This window comes from Parasteatoda tepidariorum, chromosome 4 (genome assembly GCF_043381705.1).
Source record: "Parasteatoda tepidariorum isolate YZ-2023 chromosome 4, CAS_Ptep_4.0, whole genome shotgun sequence".
In the NCBI taxonomy this organism is placed as follows: Eukaryota; Metazoa; Arthropoda; class Arachnida; order Araneae; family Theridiidae; genus Parasteatoda; species Parasteatoda tepidariorum.
Window position 1 is genome coordinate 65,435,145 of NC_092207.1, and position 19,040 is coordinate 65,454,184.

At 28.6% G+C, this 19,040-nt stretch overlaps 1 protein-coding gene and 2 long non-coding RNA genes across 3 annotated transcripts in view; 1 reads left to right on the forward strand and 2 right to left on the reverse strand.

Annotated features, from left to right (window-relative positions):
• The window catches only part of LOC107448116 (uncharacterized), a 12,327-nt gene extending 7,805 nt beyond the window's left edge, over nucleotides 1-4,522 (reverse strand). Inside the window, exon 1 of the long non-coding RNA XR_001584625.3 lies at nucleotides 4,372-4,522. This is a non-coding gene — a long non-coding RNA (uncharacterized lncRNA). The remainder of the gene's footprint in view (nucleotides 1-4,371) is intronic.
• LOC107452389 (zonadhesin-like) overlaps nucleotides 1-19,040 on the reverse strand; it is a 547,551-nt gene that overhangs the window by 254,446 nt on the left and 274,065 nt on the right. The window lies entirely within an intron of this gene.
• LOC122272071 (uncharacterized) lies at nucleotides 10,441-14,733 on the forward strand. Its single transcript, XR_006226771.2, has 3 exons — nucleotides 10,441-11,210; nucleotides 13,669-13,818; nucleotides 14,610-14,733. It is a non-coding gene; the product is annotated as an uncharacterized lncRNA (long non-coding RNA).

Sequence of the window (19,040 nt, forward strand, 5' to 3'; positions counted from 1 at the left end):
GGTCTTATGAAATCACTTTTTGTTTTACCATAAATTTTAAATTATTAATGGAGTTTAAATATCGGTAATAGAGACATCTTCTTGAAATCCGTTTTTTATCAAAATTCATTTAGTAAATCCTTATTTTTGAGTTCACTTACTCGAACTATACATTTCAAGCTACCAGAAGAAATAACTAGTAATTATTTTCTTCAATTATGAAATGTGTTATTAGGAAAGAAAGATGAAAAAATTCTTAAAAAAATTGGGAAAAGAGCCTAAACCACGCCTCCCATCTGTCCTCCCTTCATTTACCAATACGAGTAAAAGTTCTAGTGGGGAGATCTTTTGGGGGGTTAGGAGAAAAGCCTCTTTACTTTCTTTGAATAGTTGAGGGGTTAAATAGCCTTGGGGTCTTCTGTTGTGGTTGAAAACAGTTTTTATTTCATTCTCTTTCTTTAAAATGAGTTAGGATGGAAGACTTTCTTTCGAATTTTCTTATGTTATTTATTATTATTTTTTCTTCTTAATTTTGGCAATAACAACTTATCAAAACATTGTAGGATAAATATATTTAATTAGTTAATTATATATATCAATTAAGCTAACAATAATTATGCAATCTTCTGAAAAAAACTCTATGCTGACCTTTTAAATACAGAGTTAAATAGTGAAAATTTTAAACTTAGTAATTTAAAACATAATATTGTCATTGAAAGAATTTTAGCTTTAAATAAGAGCTTAAAAATTTAAATTAGCAATATACAATTTCCTCACTTAATTTTCAACCCTAAATTTCATTAAATTCATATAAAATTTAGAGCAATCACTTGTGGGTTAAACACTTACCTAACAAACTCTGGCACTATTTTCTCTAACAACTTAAATGAACTTATTAACAATATTATTAAAGAAACTTTTTCTTAGCTTATCACTAATAATCAACCCATTTTAGAATTTATTAAACGTAATAAAATTAATTGTATTGCGACTTTTGATTTCCAGGATCTTTTCAACAGTATTCCTCTTTCTAAGCAAAACGGTGCTCTTTTGAGTTATTACTATGATTTTAAAAATATCCTTAATTTCGATTTTTATTATGTGGAAATTCTAATTAATTTTTGTCTTTTTAATAATTATCTGTTCAATGTTAAAGACATTTTTCTTCATATTGATGGAATACCACATGAATCTAAATTTTCATCTCTCTTAGCTAACTTATTTTTGCACTAATATGAAGAAATTACACTTTTAGTATTAAATTTGTTTTGAAATTTATTGATGATTTAATTATCTTTAATTTTCAGGATTATACAATTCTATTAAATAATATCTACCCCGAGGAATTAATCTTGCTTCGGAATCATGATGGCAATATTAGTTTAAATTTTTTGGATTTGGGTATTATAAAAGAAGAAAATATCTGCTCTGTTGATTTATGCGATTAAAAAAATGATTCTAATTTTAATATAAATAAACTAATTACTCGGAATTCTGATATAGCTAAAAACATCCATTTAATTACCATTTTTAAACAAATGAATCGAATTAAAAGAATGTGTAGTAATGTTTATTTATCCAAAAAACAAGTAGACAAACTCTTTCAAAATTGATTAAAAAAAATGGATACCCAAATAAAATAATTAAAATCTATACAAAAATATTGAGTTTACTGTATATTATTGTAAATAAATTTACTAAAAAACTTCTTTGCTAATTTATAGTATAATTTTTACCATGTGCAAATCCATTCAGGTCAAATCCATGGCTAAAAGTATGTGCAAAACAGGCAATTCATGTCTCTTTTCCCCTGTCTCTCTCTCATTTTTTTTTCTTAAATAAAAATTAATTTTCTAAAATTATTAATTGTAAACTTCTTTAAAATATCCAGTATAATATTACCTTGCACACATCCATTTTCGGCCCCATCCTTGGTAACTAACGAAACAAAGGCGCTTCAGTACTGCAGTAAGAACGGCACTTTAAAGCAAAACTCCTCAAGTTACGCTCAATTTGCGCTTTTGTTTTCATATTTTGCAATCTGGCAATCTTGTTACGAAAATATTTTAAATCATTCTTGAAAAAATTCATGTTCATGTAAGTTCATTTGAATTTGCTGCTCGCTTTTTAGATTTTGTTTCATGCTTCGTTCTGTTTTTTCCTTACATTTTATTTTGTGCTTTTACGTGATATTTTCGCTTAATGTGTTCTATTCTATTTCATTTCAAAATTGTTTTTATTAAATGTTTGTGCAGTGCTTATAAATGTCTTAATAAGCATTACACAAAAACTTTTTTAACTTTGTAAATAATTGGAGTACCAGCAAAATGGATTCTAAATTAATAGTGAACTCAATTTTTCGAAACTTTTGCCCAAAATCATGTTTTTGTACTAGATTTTGAACAAGGCACCTTAACAAGTAAGTAAGGATATTTTGATATTCTACCCCTANAAAAAAAATTCAAAATGCTAACAGATTTAGTAAAACAAATTGGTTACCAAAACTATACAAAATGAAATACTTTTATTATTAAAAACACAGAAAAACGTTATGGTCGAGTTAAATATACACCGCGTATGGATTTATTTTCTCAGGTACTATTCATTAGCTTGCATTCGCAGAAATTTGTTGTCCAATACTGGTATTAAGGAATTTTGAACAAAACTATCTAAGAAAGTTGCCTTTTTTTTTGAAGATATTAGAATTACTTTTGACCTGCGATACAGAGAGTGTCAACACTGAGTTTGTATGTACTGCAGGCACTACAGTATTTTCATCTGTATACATTGAAAGTATTTTTGTCTTAATATTTAGTATGAACGAAGTAGAACATAAATAATGGTCAAGTTCAAAATTCATTTGCTCCACAAAAAAATTTTAATTGTTGTGTTTTTCTCAAAATTTCCACGGATCTTTAATTTTGTCTTCACAATACTTCGGGAAAAAAATTTCTTTGGAAAAATTACAAAAATTCCCTAAAATAAAATTAAAAATGTCAGTTTGCTAACCCTACTTTTTAAAACCTCTATAAGGAAAATACGTGTTGATAAACCCCCTCAATATCATAGTATTTCGCAGCAATAGGGCAATGTAATACAACAATGTAGTAATTTAACAAATTTCTCTGTATCAGAATTGTAAGAAAGGACTTACATTAACATTTAAGGAGCATGCACAAAAATATGAAATTGCAGTTTAATATTCACCATAATTCAGATTCAAAGTTAACAGATCACTACAAATAATAGAAAACTAAATTTCCAAAATAGTGTAGATATTTATAGAATAATACAATATTTATTTATTACAGTTTATTTAATAAATATTTGAGAATGCAGTATACTTAAAAGGGATTAAAGAATTAGAGAAAAGCAGACTAAATTTGAAATTAATAATTAATTTCTAGCCATTTTCGTCTGTCATCTATAGGTTTGACAATACAACGGATAAAAACAATACTTTTTAGTTTTAAAATTATAATTAGATTTTAGAATTTGAAATTTCGATCATTGCATCGATAAAATCTAATAAATAGAAACCAAATTTAGAAAAAAACTAATATTCTTACAATATTTCTGTTAATTTCGACAGGACAGTATAGTTGTCGGGGAACTGGCCTCACACCAGAAAGGTCCTGGGTTTAAATCCCGGACAAGATATTGGTGATATATTATTGTGCTATCTGTCCTTACTGTGAGAGGCACCATATTAGATGTTGAGACATCTAATATGGTGCCTCTGAAAAAGTGAAACACAAATATGCCCAACAGATACCTGAATGACGAGTGTCAATTGGGTGGACATCGGGAAAAATATTTCTGTTAAAAAAGAGCTTTCTCTCTTAAGTAAATACGAAAGTACAAATAAAAACACTGAACTTCGCAAGTAAATAAGTGCAACTTGCATATTCAATGCTTAACTAGTTACTTTCATTAGCAAAATTATAAGTATACTATCATCAAGACCATAATTTGTTCCTTATAATACCTAAAACATGTAACCTTCATTAATAATTTACTATGTTACGTGCATAATCTATGAACGAATAATAAGATTCCGTATAAAAGGAAAATCTGCGCAAAAACATATTGACAAAGCATTTCTTAAAACTAAATTAGAACAAGCCACAAGAAACATTACAATATGCTAGTTAGACAGGTTAAAGGTTAATTGACCGAAGCCTGAAAATATCACTTTGTCTAATGTTTTATTTACTAGAAAACCATGTCTTATCCATGTTATTAAGTAAATCGATGAATAAGGAATTCGTCAATGAATAATTAGCTTGTTTACTAAGTAATGTCCTAGTTTATGAAAAATGCTATAGTTACAAAGATTATTATAATTTCATTTCTTTAAAACAAAATATCAGAAAATATTCTTACTCTTACCTTATCTATCTTATCTTGAAAATTATCTATAAGATTATTGTTCAAGTTTTCTTGTAATTTTAAAATTTATCTCAAAACGATATATTTATATACAAACCGTTTCATGCAAAAAGAACTGTTGATTAAATAAATGTTTTTCTTTGATTTTTATGACACGAACGAAAAGTATGAGTAAAGTTTCTCACGTTTGAATTAGCATACATCAATTCAGTCTCAGCCATTTGTTCAAATTGAAGAGCTATGATATATATTTGATTAAAGCTATTTATAGAATGCAGAAAAATGAACAAGACAGGTTCCAATTTTAATGCGTGGTCTGTTTCATTTTTCTGATTGCTAAGCTCACGTTTTCGTTAGAATCCATAGCTTTGTTTCATCATGTTACAGAAATTTAAATATTGAAACATCAATTTGTTATTGAGTTGACCTTCATTGCGCATCGGAAAATTTAAAAGTATTCAGTACGCTTATAAAAATTATTTCTTATTTCAATGTATTACGTAAATTATTAGGTATGAACACTAAGCTGTGGCAATAATCCCCCAACAGAGAAGTGATGCTATTTCGTTTACAAGGCAGCTAGGTATTACATGTAAAACTATGCTGGATTTAAAAATATCTTTCTACTAGGGGGCTAAGCCCCTTTCTCTCTGCCGCTCATAAACCTAGTCGATTGCTTTGCAGAAATTGTTTTTTCTTGGAAAAAAACTTTTTCTCTACTAAAGTTGACTTAACATATATGTACTAAAATGAATTCTTTTTGCTTACTCTTGTGCCTCCACTTCTCATGTCAAAATATTATTTTATATCAGTATTATAAATATTCAAATCTATTGGTGCACGGAGGTAATTTTTCGAAGTAATCAATTTTTAAAATAACTTCTATATTGTTATAACATTATTTTGTTCAAATAAGTTCGGGGAATTTAAAACCGTAATTTAATATTTTCGCTTACCAAACGGGCGGAAATATAAAATACTATTTTTGCTTGCATCTCATTGTGCTTGAACCTGGTCGTTAAGTTTTATATCATTTAACAGATCTCTTTAACTTTAATTTATAACAGTATATTAATATTATTTGTGCAAAAATATTAATGGTAAAATTGATAATAAGATTAGACCTCCTTTCTAAATTACTTTAACTTAAAATGTAGTGAAGGGTCGCATCGTAATAATAATTAACAAACTACAATCCTCTTAGTTTTAAACTCTTGAATTAAAAGCGTGATAATAGCAGTGCAGGTTGGTACAGGTAAGTAACTTTAAATTAGAGATGAAAAAATATTTATAGAATAACAATACCTTCATGACTTTTGTTAATTTTATGCTTATGACAACCAAAACAATATGGAAATGAAGGAGGAAAACCTCGATCCAGCACGTGATTTTCCAACGGATGAAAATGCACAAACAACAATGGGAAACTGCGGTACCATCATTAGAATTTTATCCATAGAAAGAAATTGCTTAAAATATGAATCTTTGTGAAAAAGATTTAAGCAATAAAAGAATATAAGTTTACGACCGAAGGACTTACCGAAAATGTATTCATTTTCTTATAAAAACTATTATTTTGGAAAAGTAAATAAGTGAATAAATGGTTTTAAGTTCATAATTAAAGCGTAGATAATATAGTATTAAGTTGCAGCATTATGAAAGTTATTTATATTTTAAAAAATGGTTCAAATTTATAAATGCATTTGCGAAAAATTAATAATTCATTTGCCTTGCTCATTCCTTTAGAAAAATACTTGCCTTTGATTAAGTTATTCAAATAATGAGCTATTTTTTTTAAAAATAAAATTTGATAATCTATTCATTTTTGGGGTATTTAATTATTTAAGAATAAAAATTACCTTTGTGAAATTAATTAAAATATCAGAAGATTACTTTTTTTAATTACGGAGTTGATATTCTATTACTCTGTCTTAGTAATGAATTTTTGTGAAATGGATTAAAATAAAATTTTATATAATTTAAAAATACAGAAATTTATATTTAAAAATTATCTTTTTCACTTTTATAAAGGCAGATTTTACCAACTATTACAATATAAAGCATTTTTTTTTAACATTTATTCTTGAAGGGCAACTTTTTATTCCATTTATAACAATTTATTTGAGAAACATAGATAAATAATAGATAAATAAACAGATATAGATAAATAAAAGAAATTTAAACTTTATTAGTTGCACAAAATGTAATTAGTATTTCTTAAGCAAATAGATTATTTAGATTATTAAATATAATGAAATGATGTAAAAATTTAAGCAATTATGTTTTTCATGCGGCTTATGTTTTTTGTGAAAAATAAAGAAATATTTTTTTACGCTTTAGTTCACTTGGGTAAACGTAGATTTTCTTTTTTTTTAATTCTATATTTTATCTAATAGTTTATTTATTTCGAAAATCTGTTAAAAATGTCCATCGGCAATTAAGGTACAAATGTAATTAATATGATAAAGTGAGAATTCAGGCTCTAATTTCCAATTAAAGTTTTAAATCTGTATACTGTTAGAAATTTCATCGTGAAAACGATTGAACGTGAAATAAATCGCTAATTAAATAAATCGCTATTCGTGCAACGAATAGCGATTTATTTAATTGTTATTTTACTGTACTCAAGCAAAACAACCAACTAACCATAGAAAAAATAATATTCATACTGTTATGTGAGTGTTAAATACAGATTCATAACCGGAATTCTTAGACCATCTAGGTCCAACTTATGAAACCCTTTTTTTCCATGAAGATGGGTACATTCTTTAACTGACAGGTTAATCGGTCGGTCTAATGAACGACTTAATAGGTGTTAGAATTCCAGCGTTAATACTGCAATATTATTTCAACAAACAAAATTTTCCTTCTGCTCTGCCCTCTTCAATCGGCGACCCCGGACTATTAGAATACCAAAATATAATTCACCTCACTCATTGAGCTCCAATTTCCATTTAAATTCTATTTTTATGGTTTTATAATAGTTTTAAGTCGTTAGAAAACCTTAGAGGTTTGTATTCTCGGTTTCTTTAACCGTGGCAGTTGTAAACGGTTTTAAAACCGTAAATGTAAAGAATTGCTTCGAACTATGATCTTTATGGTTAATCAGATGGACAGACTGATGCTGGTTATTTCACCATAATTTCAGAATGAAAATTCTAACAATTTGGCTAGTTCTGAAATTGTCGACATTTTTGTTTGTATATAAAATTCTATGGACAAAGCTAACAATAATTATGCAATCTTATGAAAAAAACTCTATGATGACCTTTTAAATACGGAGTTAAATAGTGAAAATTTTAAACTTAGTAATGTAAAGCATAATATTGTCATTAAAAGAATTTTAGCTTTAAGTAAGAGCTTAAAAATAAAAATTAGCACTATACAATTTCCTCACTTAATTTTTAACCCTAAATTTCATTAAATTCCTATTAAATTTATAGCAATCACTTGTGGGTTAAACACTTACCTAACATACTCTGGCACTATTTTCTCTAACAACTTAAATGAAATTATTAACAATATTTTTAAAGAAGGTTTTTCTTAGCTTATCACTAATAATCAGCTCATTTTAGAATTTATTAAGCATAATAAAATTAATTCTATTGCGACTTTTGATTTCCAGGATCTTTTCAACAGTATTCCCCTTTCTAAGCAAAACGATGTTCTTTTGAGTTATTACTATTATTTTAAAAATATTCTTAATTTCGATTTTTATTATGAGGAAATTCTAATTAATTTTTGTCTTTTTAATAGTTATCTGTACAATGTTAAAGACATTTTTCTTCAAATTGATGGAATACCACATGAATCTAAATTTTCATCTCTCTTAGCTAACTACTTTTTGCACAATTATGAGGAAATTATACTCTTAGTATTAAATTTGTTTTTAAATTTATTGATGATTTAATTATCTTTAATTTTCAGGATTATACAATTCTATTAAATAATATCTAACCCGAGGAATTAATCTTGCTTCGGAATCATGATGACAATATTAATTTTAATTTTTTGGATTTGGGTATTATAAAGGAAGAAAATATCTGCTCTGTTGATTTATACGATTAAAAAAATGATTCTAATTTTAATATAAATAAACTAATTACTCGGAATTCTGATATAACCGAAAACATCCATTTAATTACCATTTTTAAACAGATGAATCGAATTAAAAGAATGTCTAGTAATGTTTATTTATCCAAAAAACAAGTAGACAAACTCTTTCAAAATTGATTGAAAAAATGGATACCCAAATAAAATAATTAAAATCTATACAAAAACATTGAGTTTATAGTACATTATTGTAGATAAATTTACTAAAAAACTTCTTTGTTAATTTATAGTATAATTTTTACCATGTGCAAATCCCTTCAGGTCAAATCCATGGCTAAAAGTATGTGCAAAACAGGCAATTCATGTCTCTTTTCCCCTGTCTCTCTCTCACTTTTTTTCTTAAATAAAAATTAATTTTCTAAAATTATTAATTGTAAACTTCTTTAAAATATCCAGTATAATATTACCTTGCACACATCCATTTTCGGCCCCACCCTTGGTAACTAACGAAACAAAGGCGCTTCAGCACTGCAGTAAGAACGGCACTTTAAAACAAAACTCCTCAAGTTACGCTCAATTTGCGCTTTTGTTTTCATATTTTGCAATCTGGCAATCTTGTTACGAAAATATTTTAAATCATTCTTGAAAAAATTCATGTTCATGTAAGTTCATTTGAATTTGCTGCTCGCTTTTTAGATTTTGTTTCATGCTTCGTTCTGTTTTTTCCTTACATTTTATTTTGTGCTTTTACGTGATATTTTCGCTTAATGTGTTCTATTCTATTTCATTTCAAAATTGTTTTTATTAAATGTTTGTGCAGTGCTTATAAATGTCTTAATAAGCATTACACAAAAACTTTTTTAACTTTGTAAATAATTGGAGTACCAGCAAAATGGATTCTAAATTAATAGTGAACTCAATTTTTCGAAACTTTTGCCCAAAATCATGTTTTTGTACTAGATTTTGAACAAGGCACCTTAACACGTAAGTAAGGATATTTTGATATTCTACCCCTAAGGAGGTTAAATAGGGGTAATATGTAATCTTTAGTAAAAAAAATTAAGATTTCGTGTCTCTCTCTATCTCTAGAACTGATCATGTTATCCAACTGAATTTTGGAACAGTGGCTGAAAGGAAATATTTTAACACCCAATCCTAAATGTTTTTTTTATTAAAAATAACAAATAGATCATCTCACCAATTAGACATCGATACATTCCAGCGTGGTGTTAGCTCATGAGTTTATCCACTTTCAATGATCAAGAAGAAGCAAGAAAACACAAATCCAGATTAGCATTGGATCTTACACTATTGAACACCATAATTGAACAAGCCTCATTCCAGCGCGGTGTTAGCTCATGAGTTTGTCCACTTTCCATGGTCAAGAAGAAACAAGAAAACACAAATCTAGATTAGCATTGGATCTTAGACTATTGAACACCATAATTGAGCAAGCCTCATTCCAGCGTGGTGTTAGTTCATGAGTTTGTCCACTTTCCTTGGTCAAGAAGAAACAAGAAAACACAAATCCAGATTAGCATTGGATCTTACACTATTGAACACCATAATTGAACAAGCCTCATTTCAGCGCGGTGTTAGCTCATGAGTTTGTCCACTTTCCATGGTCAAGAAGAAACAAGAAAACACAAATCCAGATTAGCATTGGATCTTAGACTATTGAACACCATAATTGAACAAGCAACACATTCTCTTATCCTCTTTCTAATTCACAGCAATTAATTACCAAACTTGATTAGTACTCTAAAAACTGATTAATGTTTCTATCTTTTGCTTATATTCGAATTTCCCTCACAGAAAACCTCCGAGATATCCTAACGTGTGTTACACACGTCAGTACTTCTAAAAATAAAACATTAGTATTTGGTCTGAAAACAGCCGTTTCAACTTTTTAAGCTTCCCTTACGAAAATTTAAGGTATATTTAAGGTTGATTTGAGGTACTTTTGAGGTATTAAGGTTGTTTTGAGGTATATTTGAGGTATATTTAAGGTTGCAGAGAAAACAGCAATAAAAATTATACCTTGTAAAGGTTGTAATTAAGGTGTACGAGGTTGATTTATATATACTTCAGCTTGTTTTGAGGTTGTTTAAAATTCACTTCAAATCATCCAGACTGATAAGGTGATTTTTAAGGTATACCAGGTTTATTTTCTTACATTTGTAACAAAAGAGGTATTTTTGAGGTGTAAAATTTTTTACCTTATTTCAACTAAAAAGAGTGAGATATTTATTGAGGTATATGAAGTCATTTTATTTATACCTAAGCTTATTTTGAGGTTGTTTTAAATTCACTTCAAATCAACCAGACTGATAAGGTGATTTTTAAGGTATATCAAGTTGATTTTCTGATACTTGTAATAAAAGAGGTATTTTTGAGGTATAAAAAAATTGACCTTATTTCAACTAACGAGAGTGAGATATTTATTGAGGTATATGAAGTCCTTTTATTTATACCTAAGCTTATTTTGAGGTTGTTTAAAATTCACTTCATATCAACCAGAATCATGAGGCAGTTTTTAAGGTTCACCAGGTTGTTTTTTTTACACTTGTAACAAAAGAGGTATTTACGAGGTATAAAAAATATAATTTTTTTCAACTAAAGAGAGTGAGGTCTTTATTGAGATGTATGAAGTCATTTTATTTATACCTAAGGTTGTTTTAAGGTTGTTTAAAGTACACTTCATATCAACTAGCTCACTTCCCAGAGTTCCGTGCTAGCCGGCAAATGGCGTGTGTGTTTACAATCGAAAGTTTCTTTAAAATTCGGTAAGTGTGCTTGACATTTATTAATTTAGCTTTGTCACTTTTAATCAAATATGCCTCAATTTTCAAACTTAAATTTCATTATTTTTGTTTTAAAGACGCGTCCTGATCTTACATTATTTAAGTCGGAGGATATTCTTTGAGGCTATTGTTGTAGGCTTAGCAATAAGACAGATCAATCTAAATATTTCTCGTCGCTGTTTAGGGTAACGTTACTGGTGAATCGTTACAGCAGGTTACGCACAGTATATTTTATTGTTTGTAATTTATTCAAATATAACTATTCTTTTTGTTTTGCTTAAATGTATATGTTTTAACGTAGCAGTATGCAAGCTGATTGAGTAAAAGGTTCATAATTTCTCTTATAAATAAATCACTGAAAATTGAAAGTTAACAGTTTCTATATATTGCAGGTAATAAAACAAATAAACAATACTATTGTAAGGAACGAAATGCATATTTGTTGCCTTCAACAAAAATCTAACATACATATTTAACTAATAAAATAAACATATACAATAAAAATTGCAATCAGGGTAAATACATCACACAAAAATTTTAATATTTCTTCAAAAGTTGCATTTTCATAAAAATATATATTTACAAACATGAAGAAAAAAAACAATCCTGTTTTTCGAAGTAAATATTCATTTTTTTAAATTAATGTTTACTATTAACAGGTGATTCTAAGGTAGGAAACAAGTTTACCATATCAAATCAACAAATTTCATAAAAAAATATATGAGAATTCCTAATAAAATCTGAAATTTTTTTTAATAAAAATATATGTAATATGAGATAAGATTCAAGCTAATTTTAGTGAACTAATTTTTTAACCCCCCTCACAAATTAATAAAGCAAACTTCATAAATTTTCATAATCTGAAAAATATTTTGTTTTTAAACTCCAGAAATGATGAGAAATTGGAAATTCTAACATTATCGCAGAGAAAGAAAAGAATTTTTTTTATTTTTAAATGTGCAGAGTAAATAAAAATATAACGCTAATAAATAAAGAATTTTGAAAATTAAATTCTAATAACATTAAATTATGTAAGGATCACAGAAAACTATAATATCAATGAAAAAAAATCAGAACCGAATAATTTCGGTAATAATAAGTGATTGATATTAACAGCGATTACATTATATATAAGCGGGGATTACTGAACTTACATATACATTGCCTCTAGAGAGAAAAAAGTTATTCTAATTCTAGATTGTTCACCACATTAGCAAAATAAATTTTTCCAGTGTCATCGCACTGGATGGAAATACAAACAGAAGATATATTTGTCACAGGAATTAAGTTAAAGTTGCCAGAATTAGTTACTTGTGTAATATGGCTTAGTTCAACATTAAAATTAAGATTAAGAGAACGCATCTTTTCACCAGAAATCATTTCTTCAATAACACCATAATAATTCCAGCAACAGCATATTGAATTCTGACAAGTACAAGTTACTAAAATTTTTACGAAGAAATTAATGCAGCCTAGTTTAAGTTTACTTGCCCTTTTATACATAAGCTTGGTTTAGTTGAGTATCTTAAAAGTATTTGTATGTGTATCACCTATTAAATAATATCTGAAGTTAGTTAGCAAAAAGGCAACTATAGGTGAAGGAAAACTGGCATCCACTTAAAAAATTCTCATGCAAAATTCAAACTTTTTGTCCGTTTAGTCCACTAAGGCAACGCCCCGCTCTTCCGTGCCACAGGTCCTGGGTTCGATCCTTGGGCCGGGCAAGGTTGACTCAGCCTTTCATCCCTTCAGTGGGTCGATAAATGAGTACCAAGCATGCTTGGGAACTAAACACTGGGGGTTCCGCGTTCGGCTGACCACCTAACCGGAACATCTGCTCCTGCATCCCAGAGCCCAAGGTCAAGAAAACTGAAATGGGCACAGTAGACCTTGGCCCTCTATGGGCTGTCGCGCCACTGTGTTTAGTTTTATTTTAGTTTTTAGTCCGCTAAGGCAAAATCTTGAATATTATTCTAGATCAACATGATGCAGTTTAATATTTTGGAATGATTTTCAATTTATTTTTAATAAGACTCGTGAAGACTCGTAAAGAGACTAAAAGAACATGAAAACTTTTCGTATAAATAGTGTGCTCTAATAAAATAGTTTTTATCTTTAATCCACAAAGAATATTGTATAAAACAAATTTACTGAGACAGCTATTCCAAAAAAATAATTTTATTATTTCAATTAAATATTAAAATCATTTTGGTGAACCTATACTTAATCTGCTTATATTGTAGTTAAAAAAGTTTAAAAGTATTATTGACTCTGGATTTTTGTTGTCAACATTAGTAACTTATCAAAGTTATATAAATATATATTTCAATTTCCTTCAATTTCTTAAAAAAAAATCTCATCTGAAAATTTCCAAATGAAACTTGCTATGCAACTTTTATATAACTTGATTTTACTCAACTTGAACATGCAACTTTTACAGAGCTGCTCCGTAAATGGCATCCAGAATTTCAAGGTTTGAATAAGGCTGTCAATAATACGTGCTCTGCAGCTAGGAGGAAGTGGAGACTAGTAACTGGAGAGCCTTCCCCTGGGAGTAACTCTAAATATACACCAAAAAGAAAAAAGACAAGTAAATTATTCTCCTTTGATTCAATGAAATCTTTTCACCTAAAAAATTACTGATAAAGTTTGCATGATCTTTGATTTTTGAAAACATTATTTTATAGCATTATCTTAAATTATTCTCTCAGGCAAGTAAACATATAAACTTAATGTTGCTTTTATTTCGATGGGGCATGAAAAACACAAAACATTGATGTTCTACATTCTTTTATTAAAAGATGATTGATTCTTGATCACATTAAATAAAAGGTTGAAAATGACCTTTTGTTTTTAAAAACCTTACGTGATAGACAATTATTTTCGGAATCAGCAGCATTGAGAATTGGTTTTAGTACAATTTCTTTTGCGAAATTGGACTAAAAATTTAAACAAGCAGGCCAGTGTAATTGAATTTATTCAAAATTTGCTGAGAAAAAAATTTAAATATCAGCATAACAATCCATAATTAAAAATGGTCGGTTGAATTATTGGAAAATTAAGAATTTCAATAAGCGTGTTATTTCTACAGCAGTTTTTATATGCATCTTATAGAAAAATTAGCTTTTTTAAGTGATATGTTTAAACAGTCAAAATAAAGAATTGAAATATACTGGGAGGAGAGTTTTGCAGGTCATTATTATTATTATTATTCATCTGCTGTTACTAAAGAAACCATTTATTTATTCAAAATTGAATAGAAATAATAATAAAAGGTGATTTATGCAACGAAATAAGCTTTAAAATATTATTCTAATCTTTTAAAATTTGTCATTATCAATGTAAATATGACTCTCGCTAATTCAAATTTTTTATTTATAGGTTCCAATGCTCCAAATAACGTAAGCACAGCAAACTTGCAGAAGAAGCAGAGTAATTGTCAAGAATTTTGATTTCTTGAACGAAAAATTAATTTTTTTTTGTTAATAAAAGTTTTTATTTGTAAGCTGGCTAAATTATTTAAATTTGCTGTTATTTCGCTTTTACAAAAAATTAGCGCCTTTAACATCTGTTCTATATAAATGAGTTCCCACATTTTTCTGAAACAAATGTATCCTCTTTTCACGATAGTTTAATTGAAATTATTAAAATTACAGAAACATTTGAAATGTTCTTTTAAGGTTTATGAGTCAGCATACTTAACATTATTCAACTCTACATGTTAATTCAAGATTAATAAATTTTATGAACTATTTAATTGCAAATTAGCACAAGGTTCACAAACTATAAATTAAAGGCGTTAAGTGAAAATTCCTATTTTGAATTGTGTGAGGAAGAATACATTCCAATGGGTTGTATTTCAAAATTAAAGGAAGATATATTCTTTGCATTGCATTTTACTTTTCTTCACACAATACATGGAAATCAGTCGAAAATTCTTTCGAAAGAAAGATTCATCCGTATTCCGCCTATGTGTTTAGAAAATAGTTTCTTAGCATCAGGATTAGCAGTGAAAATTAAGACAGACCGTAAAAAGTTAATAAGTAATTACCACCTAATGTGTAACATTAAAAACTCCATCAGAGTGATAAATACCTCTACAAGTGAAAAGATATATATTTTAGGTTAAAAATTAGCAGTCTAAGGAGAAACATTTTAATTATATTTAATTACCAGCATTAGCATAAAAAAATATAACCTGAAGGGAAAAATGGCATATTTTAGTTTGATTAAAAAAATTTCCTTTACAAGCATAAAAACCTATATTTGAGGTGAAAAATAATACACCTTACGTTAGTAAAAAATCACCTTTCCAACTATCAAAAATTACACCTGAGGTAGATTTGAAATAACCTGAAGAGTAAAATGACATGCCTCAGGTTGAAAAATATATACCTCTACAAGCATAAAATTAGATACCTGAGGTTGAAAAATAATTACCTGAGGTCGAACAACATACACCTGAGGTTGATTTATAATAACCTGAAGTGTAAAATGACACACCTTAGGTTGTTGAATAAATACTTCCACAAGTGTAAAAAAATATATTTCAAGCTGATAAGTAATAACCTAAGGTCGAACAAAATACACCTGAGGTTGATTTGAAATAACCTGAAGTGTAAAATGACACACCATACGTTGAAAAATATATATCTCTACAAGCATAAAATTAGATACCTGAGGTTGAAAAATAATTACCTGAAGTGGAACAAAATACACCTGAGGTTGATTTATAATAACCTGAAGTGTAAAATGACACACTTTAGGTTGTTGAATAAATACTTCCACAAGTGTAAATAAATATACTTCAAGCTGATAAGTAATAACCTAAGGTTGAAAATGAAACACTTTAAAGTAGTAAATATCTACCTCTCCCCAGATGTAAAATTAAACACCTCAAGTTGAAACATATATACCTCTGGAGGTATATATTAAGGTATATTTGAGGTTGGTTTTGAGGTATTCATTTGCACCCTTTTCAACCTCAACGACGTATTTAATTAACAACCTCTTTTATACCTTTAAAATATACCTCGTTTATACCTCGATTTTTTCATAAGGGTTTAACGGATTCCATTGTTGATGAACTCCGTCTTTCTAGAATTAAAGATATACTAGTGGGCTGCACCCCCTGCTCTCTAACGCTCGCCAACCGTTCATAACCCATAAATTCAAAAACTTCTTTTTACACCCAGAAACCAATTCCCTGCAGTTTCTTCCACATAAAGATGATCCAAAAATTGTCCTTCTCGATTCGGTGAAGTTCAAAGTTATCCAAAATGCTCATTTCAACCATTTTGTATTTGACAAAACACATCAATTCCTTACACAAAATTTTTTGGAAGAACATGTATACTGATTGCAGATTCATTGTCCTTTCTTGCTATCAATGCATCAGTCAGATAAAAGTTAAACCAAGACCATCGCTTTTCTTAAATCAAAGCATCCGCGGCCATCCTGGATAATTTGTATCACTTGAAATCGTATGTCGATTTGATGGTCAATATGCATTGACAGTTCTATATAATTAATCAAAATATTTAGTTTTATACTCTCTCGTCAATATCACATTGAATCAAATAATGAAACACGTGCTAAATTACATTTCTCTTCATGGTAGACCAGAATAAATATCTTAACTAATTGTGGTAAGCAGTTTATTGCTGAAGCTTTTCATTGAGTTAATAGTACACTTAGCATCACATTATCTCACAATACACCATAACACGCCTTATCAAATGAACAATCTTAAAAAAATCAACTAATCCATCAAATTCACAGATATAACCCTAAAAAAATGTATTGTTTAAAATATCTCTCATTATTCATCAATGCTGTTACAATGCTGTACAAATTCCACGCTTGGGCTTGGCAAATAAATTTCACATCTTGGAAGACAAGTATCACTTTTCTTTGACACATTCAACAAAAATATCACACCGAATCAACTTGACACTTCTTCTTACATTGAGCAAATCTTAACTCAGCTTCATTCAACTTACCAAGTAGCCTATGAAAATCTCTTAGCTGCTCAAGACTTCCGAAATCAACAACATTTACCTAAATCAAAACTACAAAAAATCAGTGTAGACGGCATTGTTTACTTGAAAGATGAAACCTCTTTCAAAACAAAATTTAATGGACCATTTTCTGTTATCAGAAAAAAAAATTCTCAATTTTTTTAAATTAAATGACTTGATAATAAATATGCTCCTTCAAAGATTATAAATATTGATAGACTACATTTTGCTCCTCCCAGACAAAATCACCTGTTGGACAATGCTTTGCCACCAATGAACCCTGTAAAGGTGGAGATCCTCAGTCCAATTTTTAGTGATAGTTCAGATAGCCTCATTGTAGAATTAATCAAATTTTTGGTGTGTGAAATCATTTCAATTTGGATATCATTTTGATATTTTACATCATGTAGATCAGTGTTCCACAACCCCTGGTCCACGGACTGGTACCAGTTCGTGGATCAAATGGTACTGGGCCGCCCAGTTCATTGAAACTGAATTTAAATTCCTAGGTTTCTATCCCAAATTAAAAATATCTGTGTTCCATTAAAACTTTATTTATTTAAAAAAAGGACCTCAGAAGGTAGTTATGGTGGAAGTTGTTCTCCATCAGTGGCCGCCAATATTTGTATAGTGGAAAATATTTAAATTCATTATTTTTCGTATTGACCGTTAATAAAAGTATGAAACAAAATGGCATTCTCCAGGTAATTCATATATAAATCGTTTAGAAAAAATCCAATTTATTAAACAATAATTCGTGAAGATTATAAAGAATGGTCATCATATATAATAACAAATTATCAAAAATAAATCCGTTAAAGGGATCAAGAAAATATAACTTACACATTAAGAAGTTTTGCGAGCATTCCGTTACGATTGCATTTTTAAAACCGTTAGGATGGCTGGGACTAGAGCGCCCAAAGGGGCACTCCAAGTCGCCATAAATTTTGAATTAAAAGTGAATACAATTGTTACTAACGGACACAGAAAGTATGGGTAGGAGATCCAAAATTGACATTTATCAAAAAGTAGCAGCCAAAACAAAGCCAACCCCGCATATCAACATTGGGTTCAAAAAATACGTTGGCGATCACGAGTTGCCAACAAATTTATGGGAATTATTACAACCATGCAACTGAAGCATATAGCGGTTAGAAATTAGAATAAAAAATTATGAATAGATTTTTCTTTTCGATTAAGCGAGACAGTGAATTAATAAGTCTGCATTAGTAATGAAATTAAAAAAAGTATCCGTTACATTGATTGATACAAAAGAAGAATGAATATTTTATGTTCGTTTTAAAAGATTAAATCTTTGATTTATTTCAAATATTAATAAAAATAAACTTAAGTAATCACAGATATTTTAAAGGATGGGAAATAAATATGTAATGCCAATTGTGGCATCATAGTAGTGACATAAATAGTTTAATGTTTTTAAAAGTTTAAAAAAAGAAAAAGAAAGCCACCGTAACTATTTTCGCTTTCAATTACTTTTAATAAAAAAAACAATCATCGTAACTGTAAATATCATTAATAAAACACGAAAGCGAGGAGCGAATTCTACATTGGAACTAATGAAGAACTTTGTCTTCTCTCTATCATTAGTAAATCAAAATAATCCAAAATATAAGCAATAAACGTCCTCACCCCCCAACGGAAAGCGGTAAAATTATCACACGATGACTTGTCAGCGTTGATAAAAAGGTTGGGGAACACTGATGTAGATCATTTAATATTGTAGATTTGGATATTATTTATCCCACAGAAATGAATAAAATCGCTTAGGAAA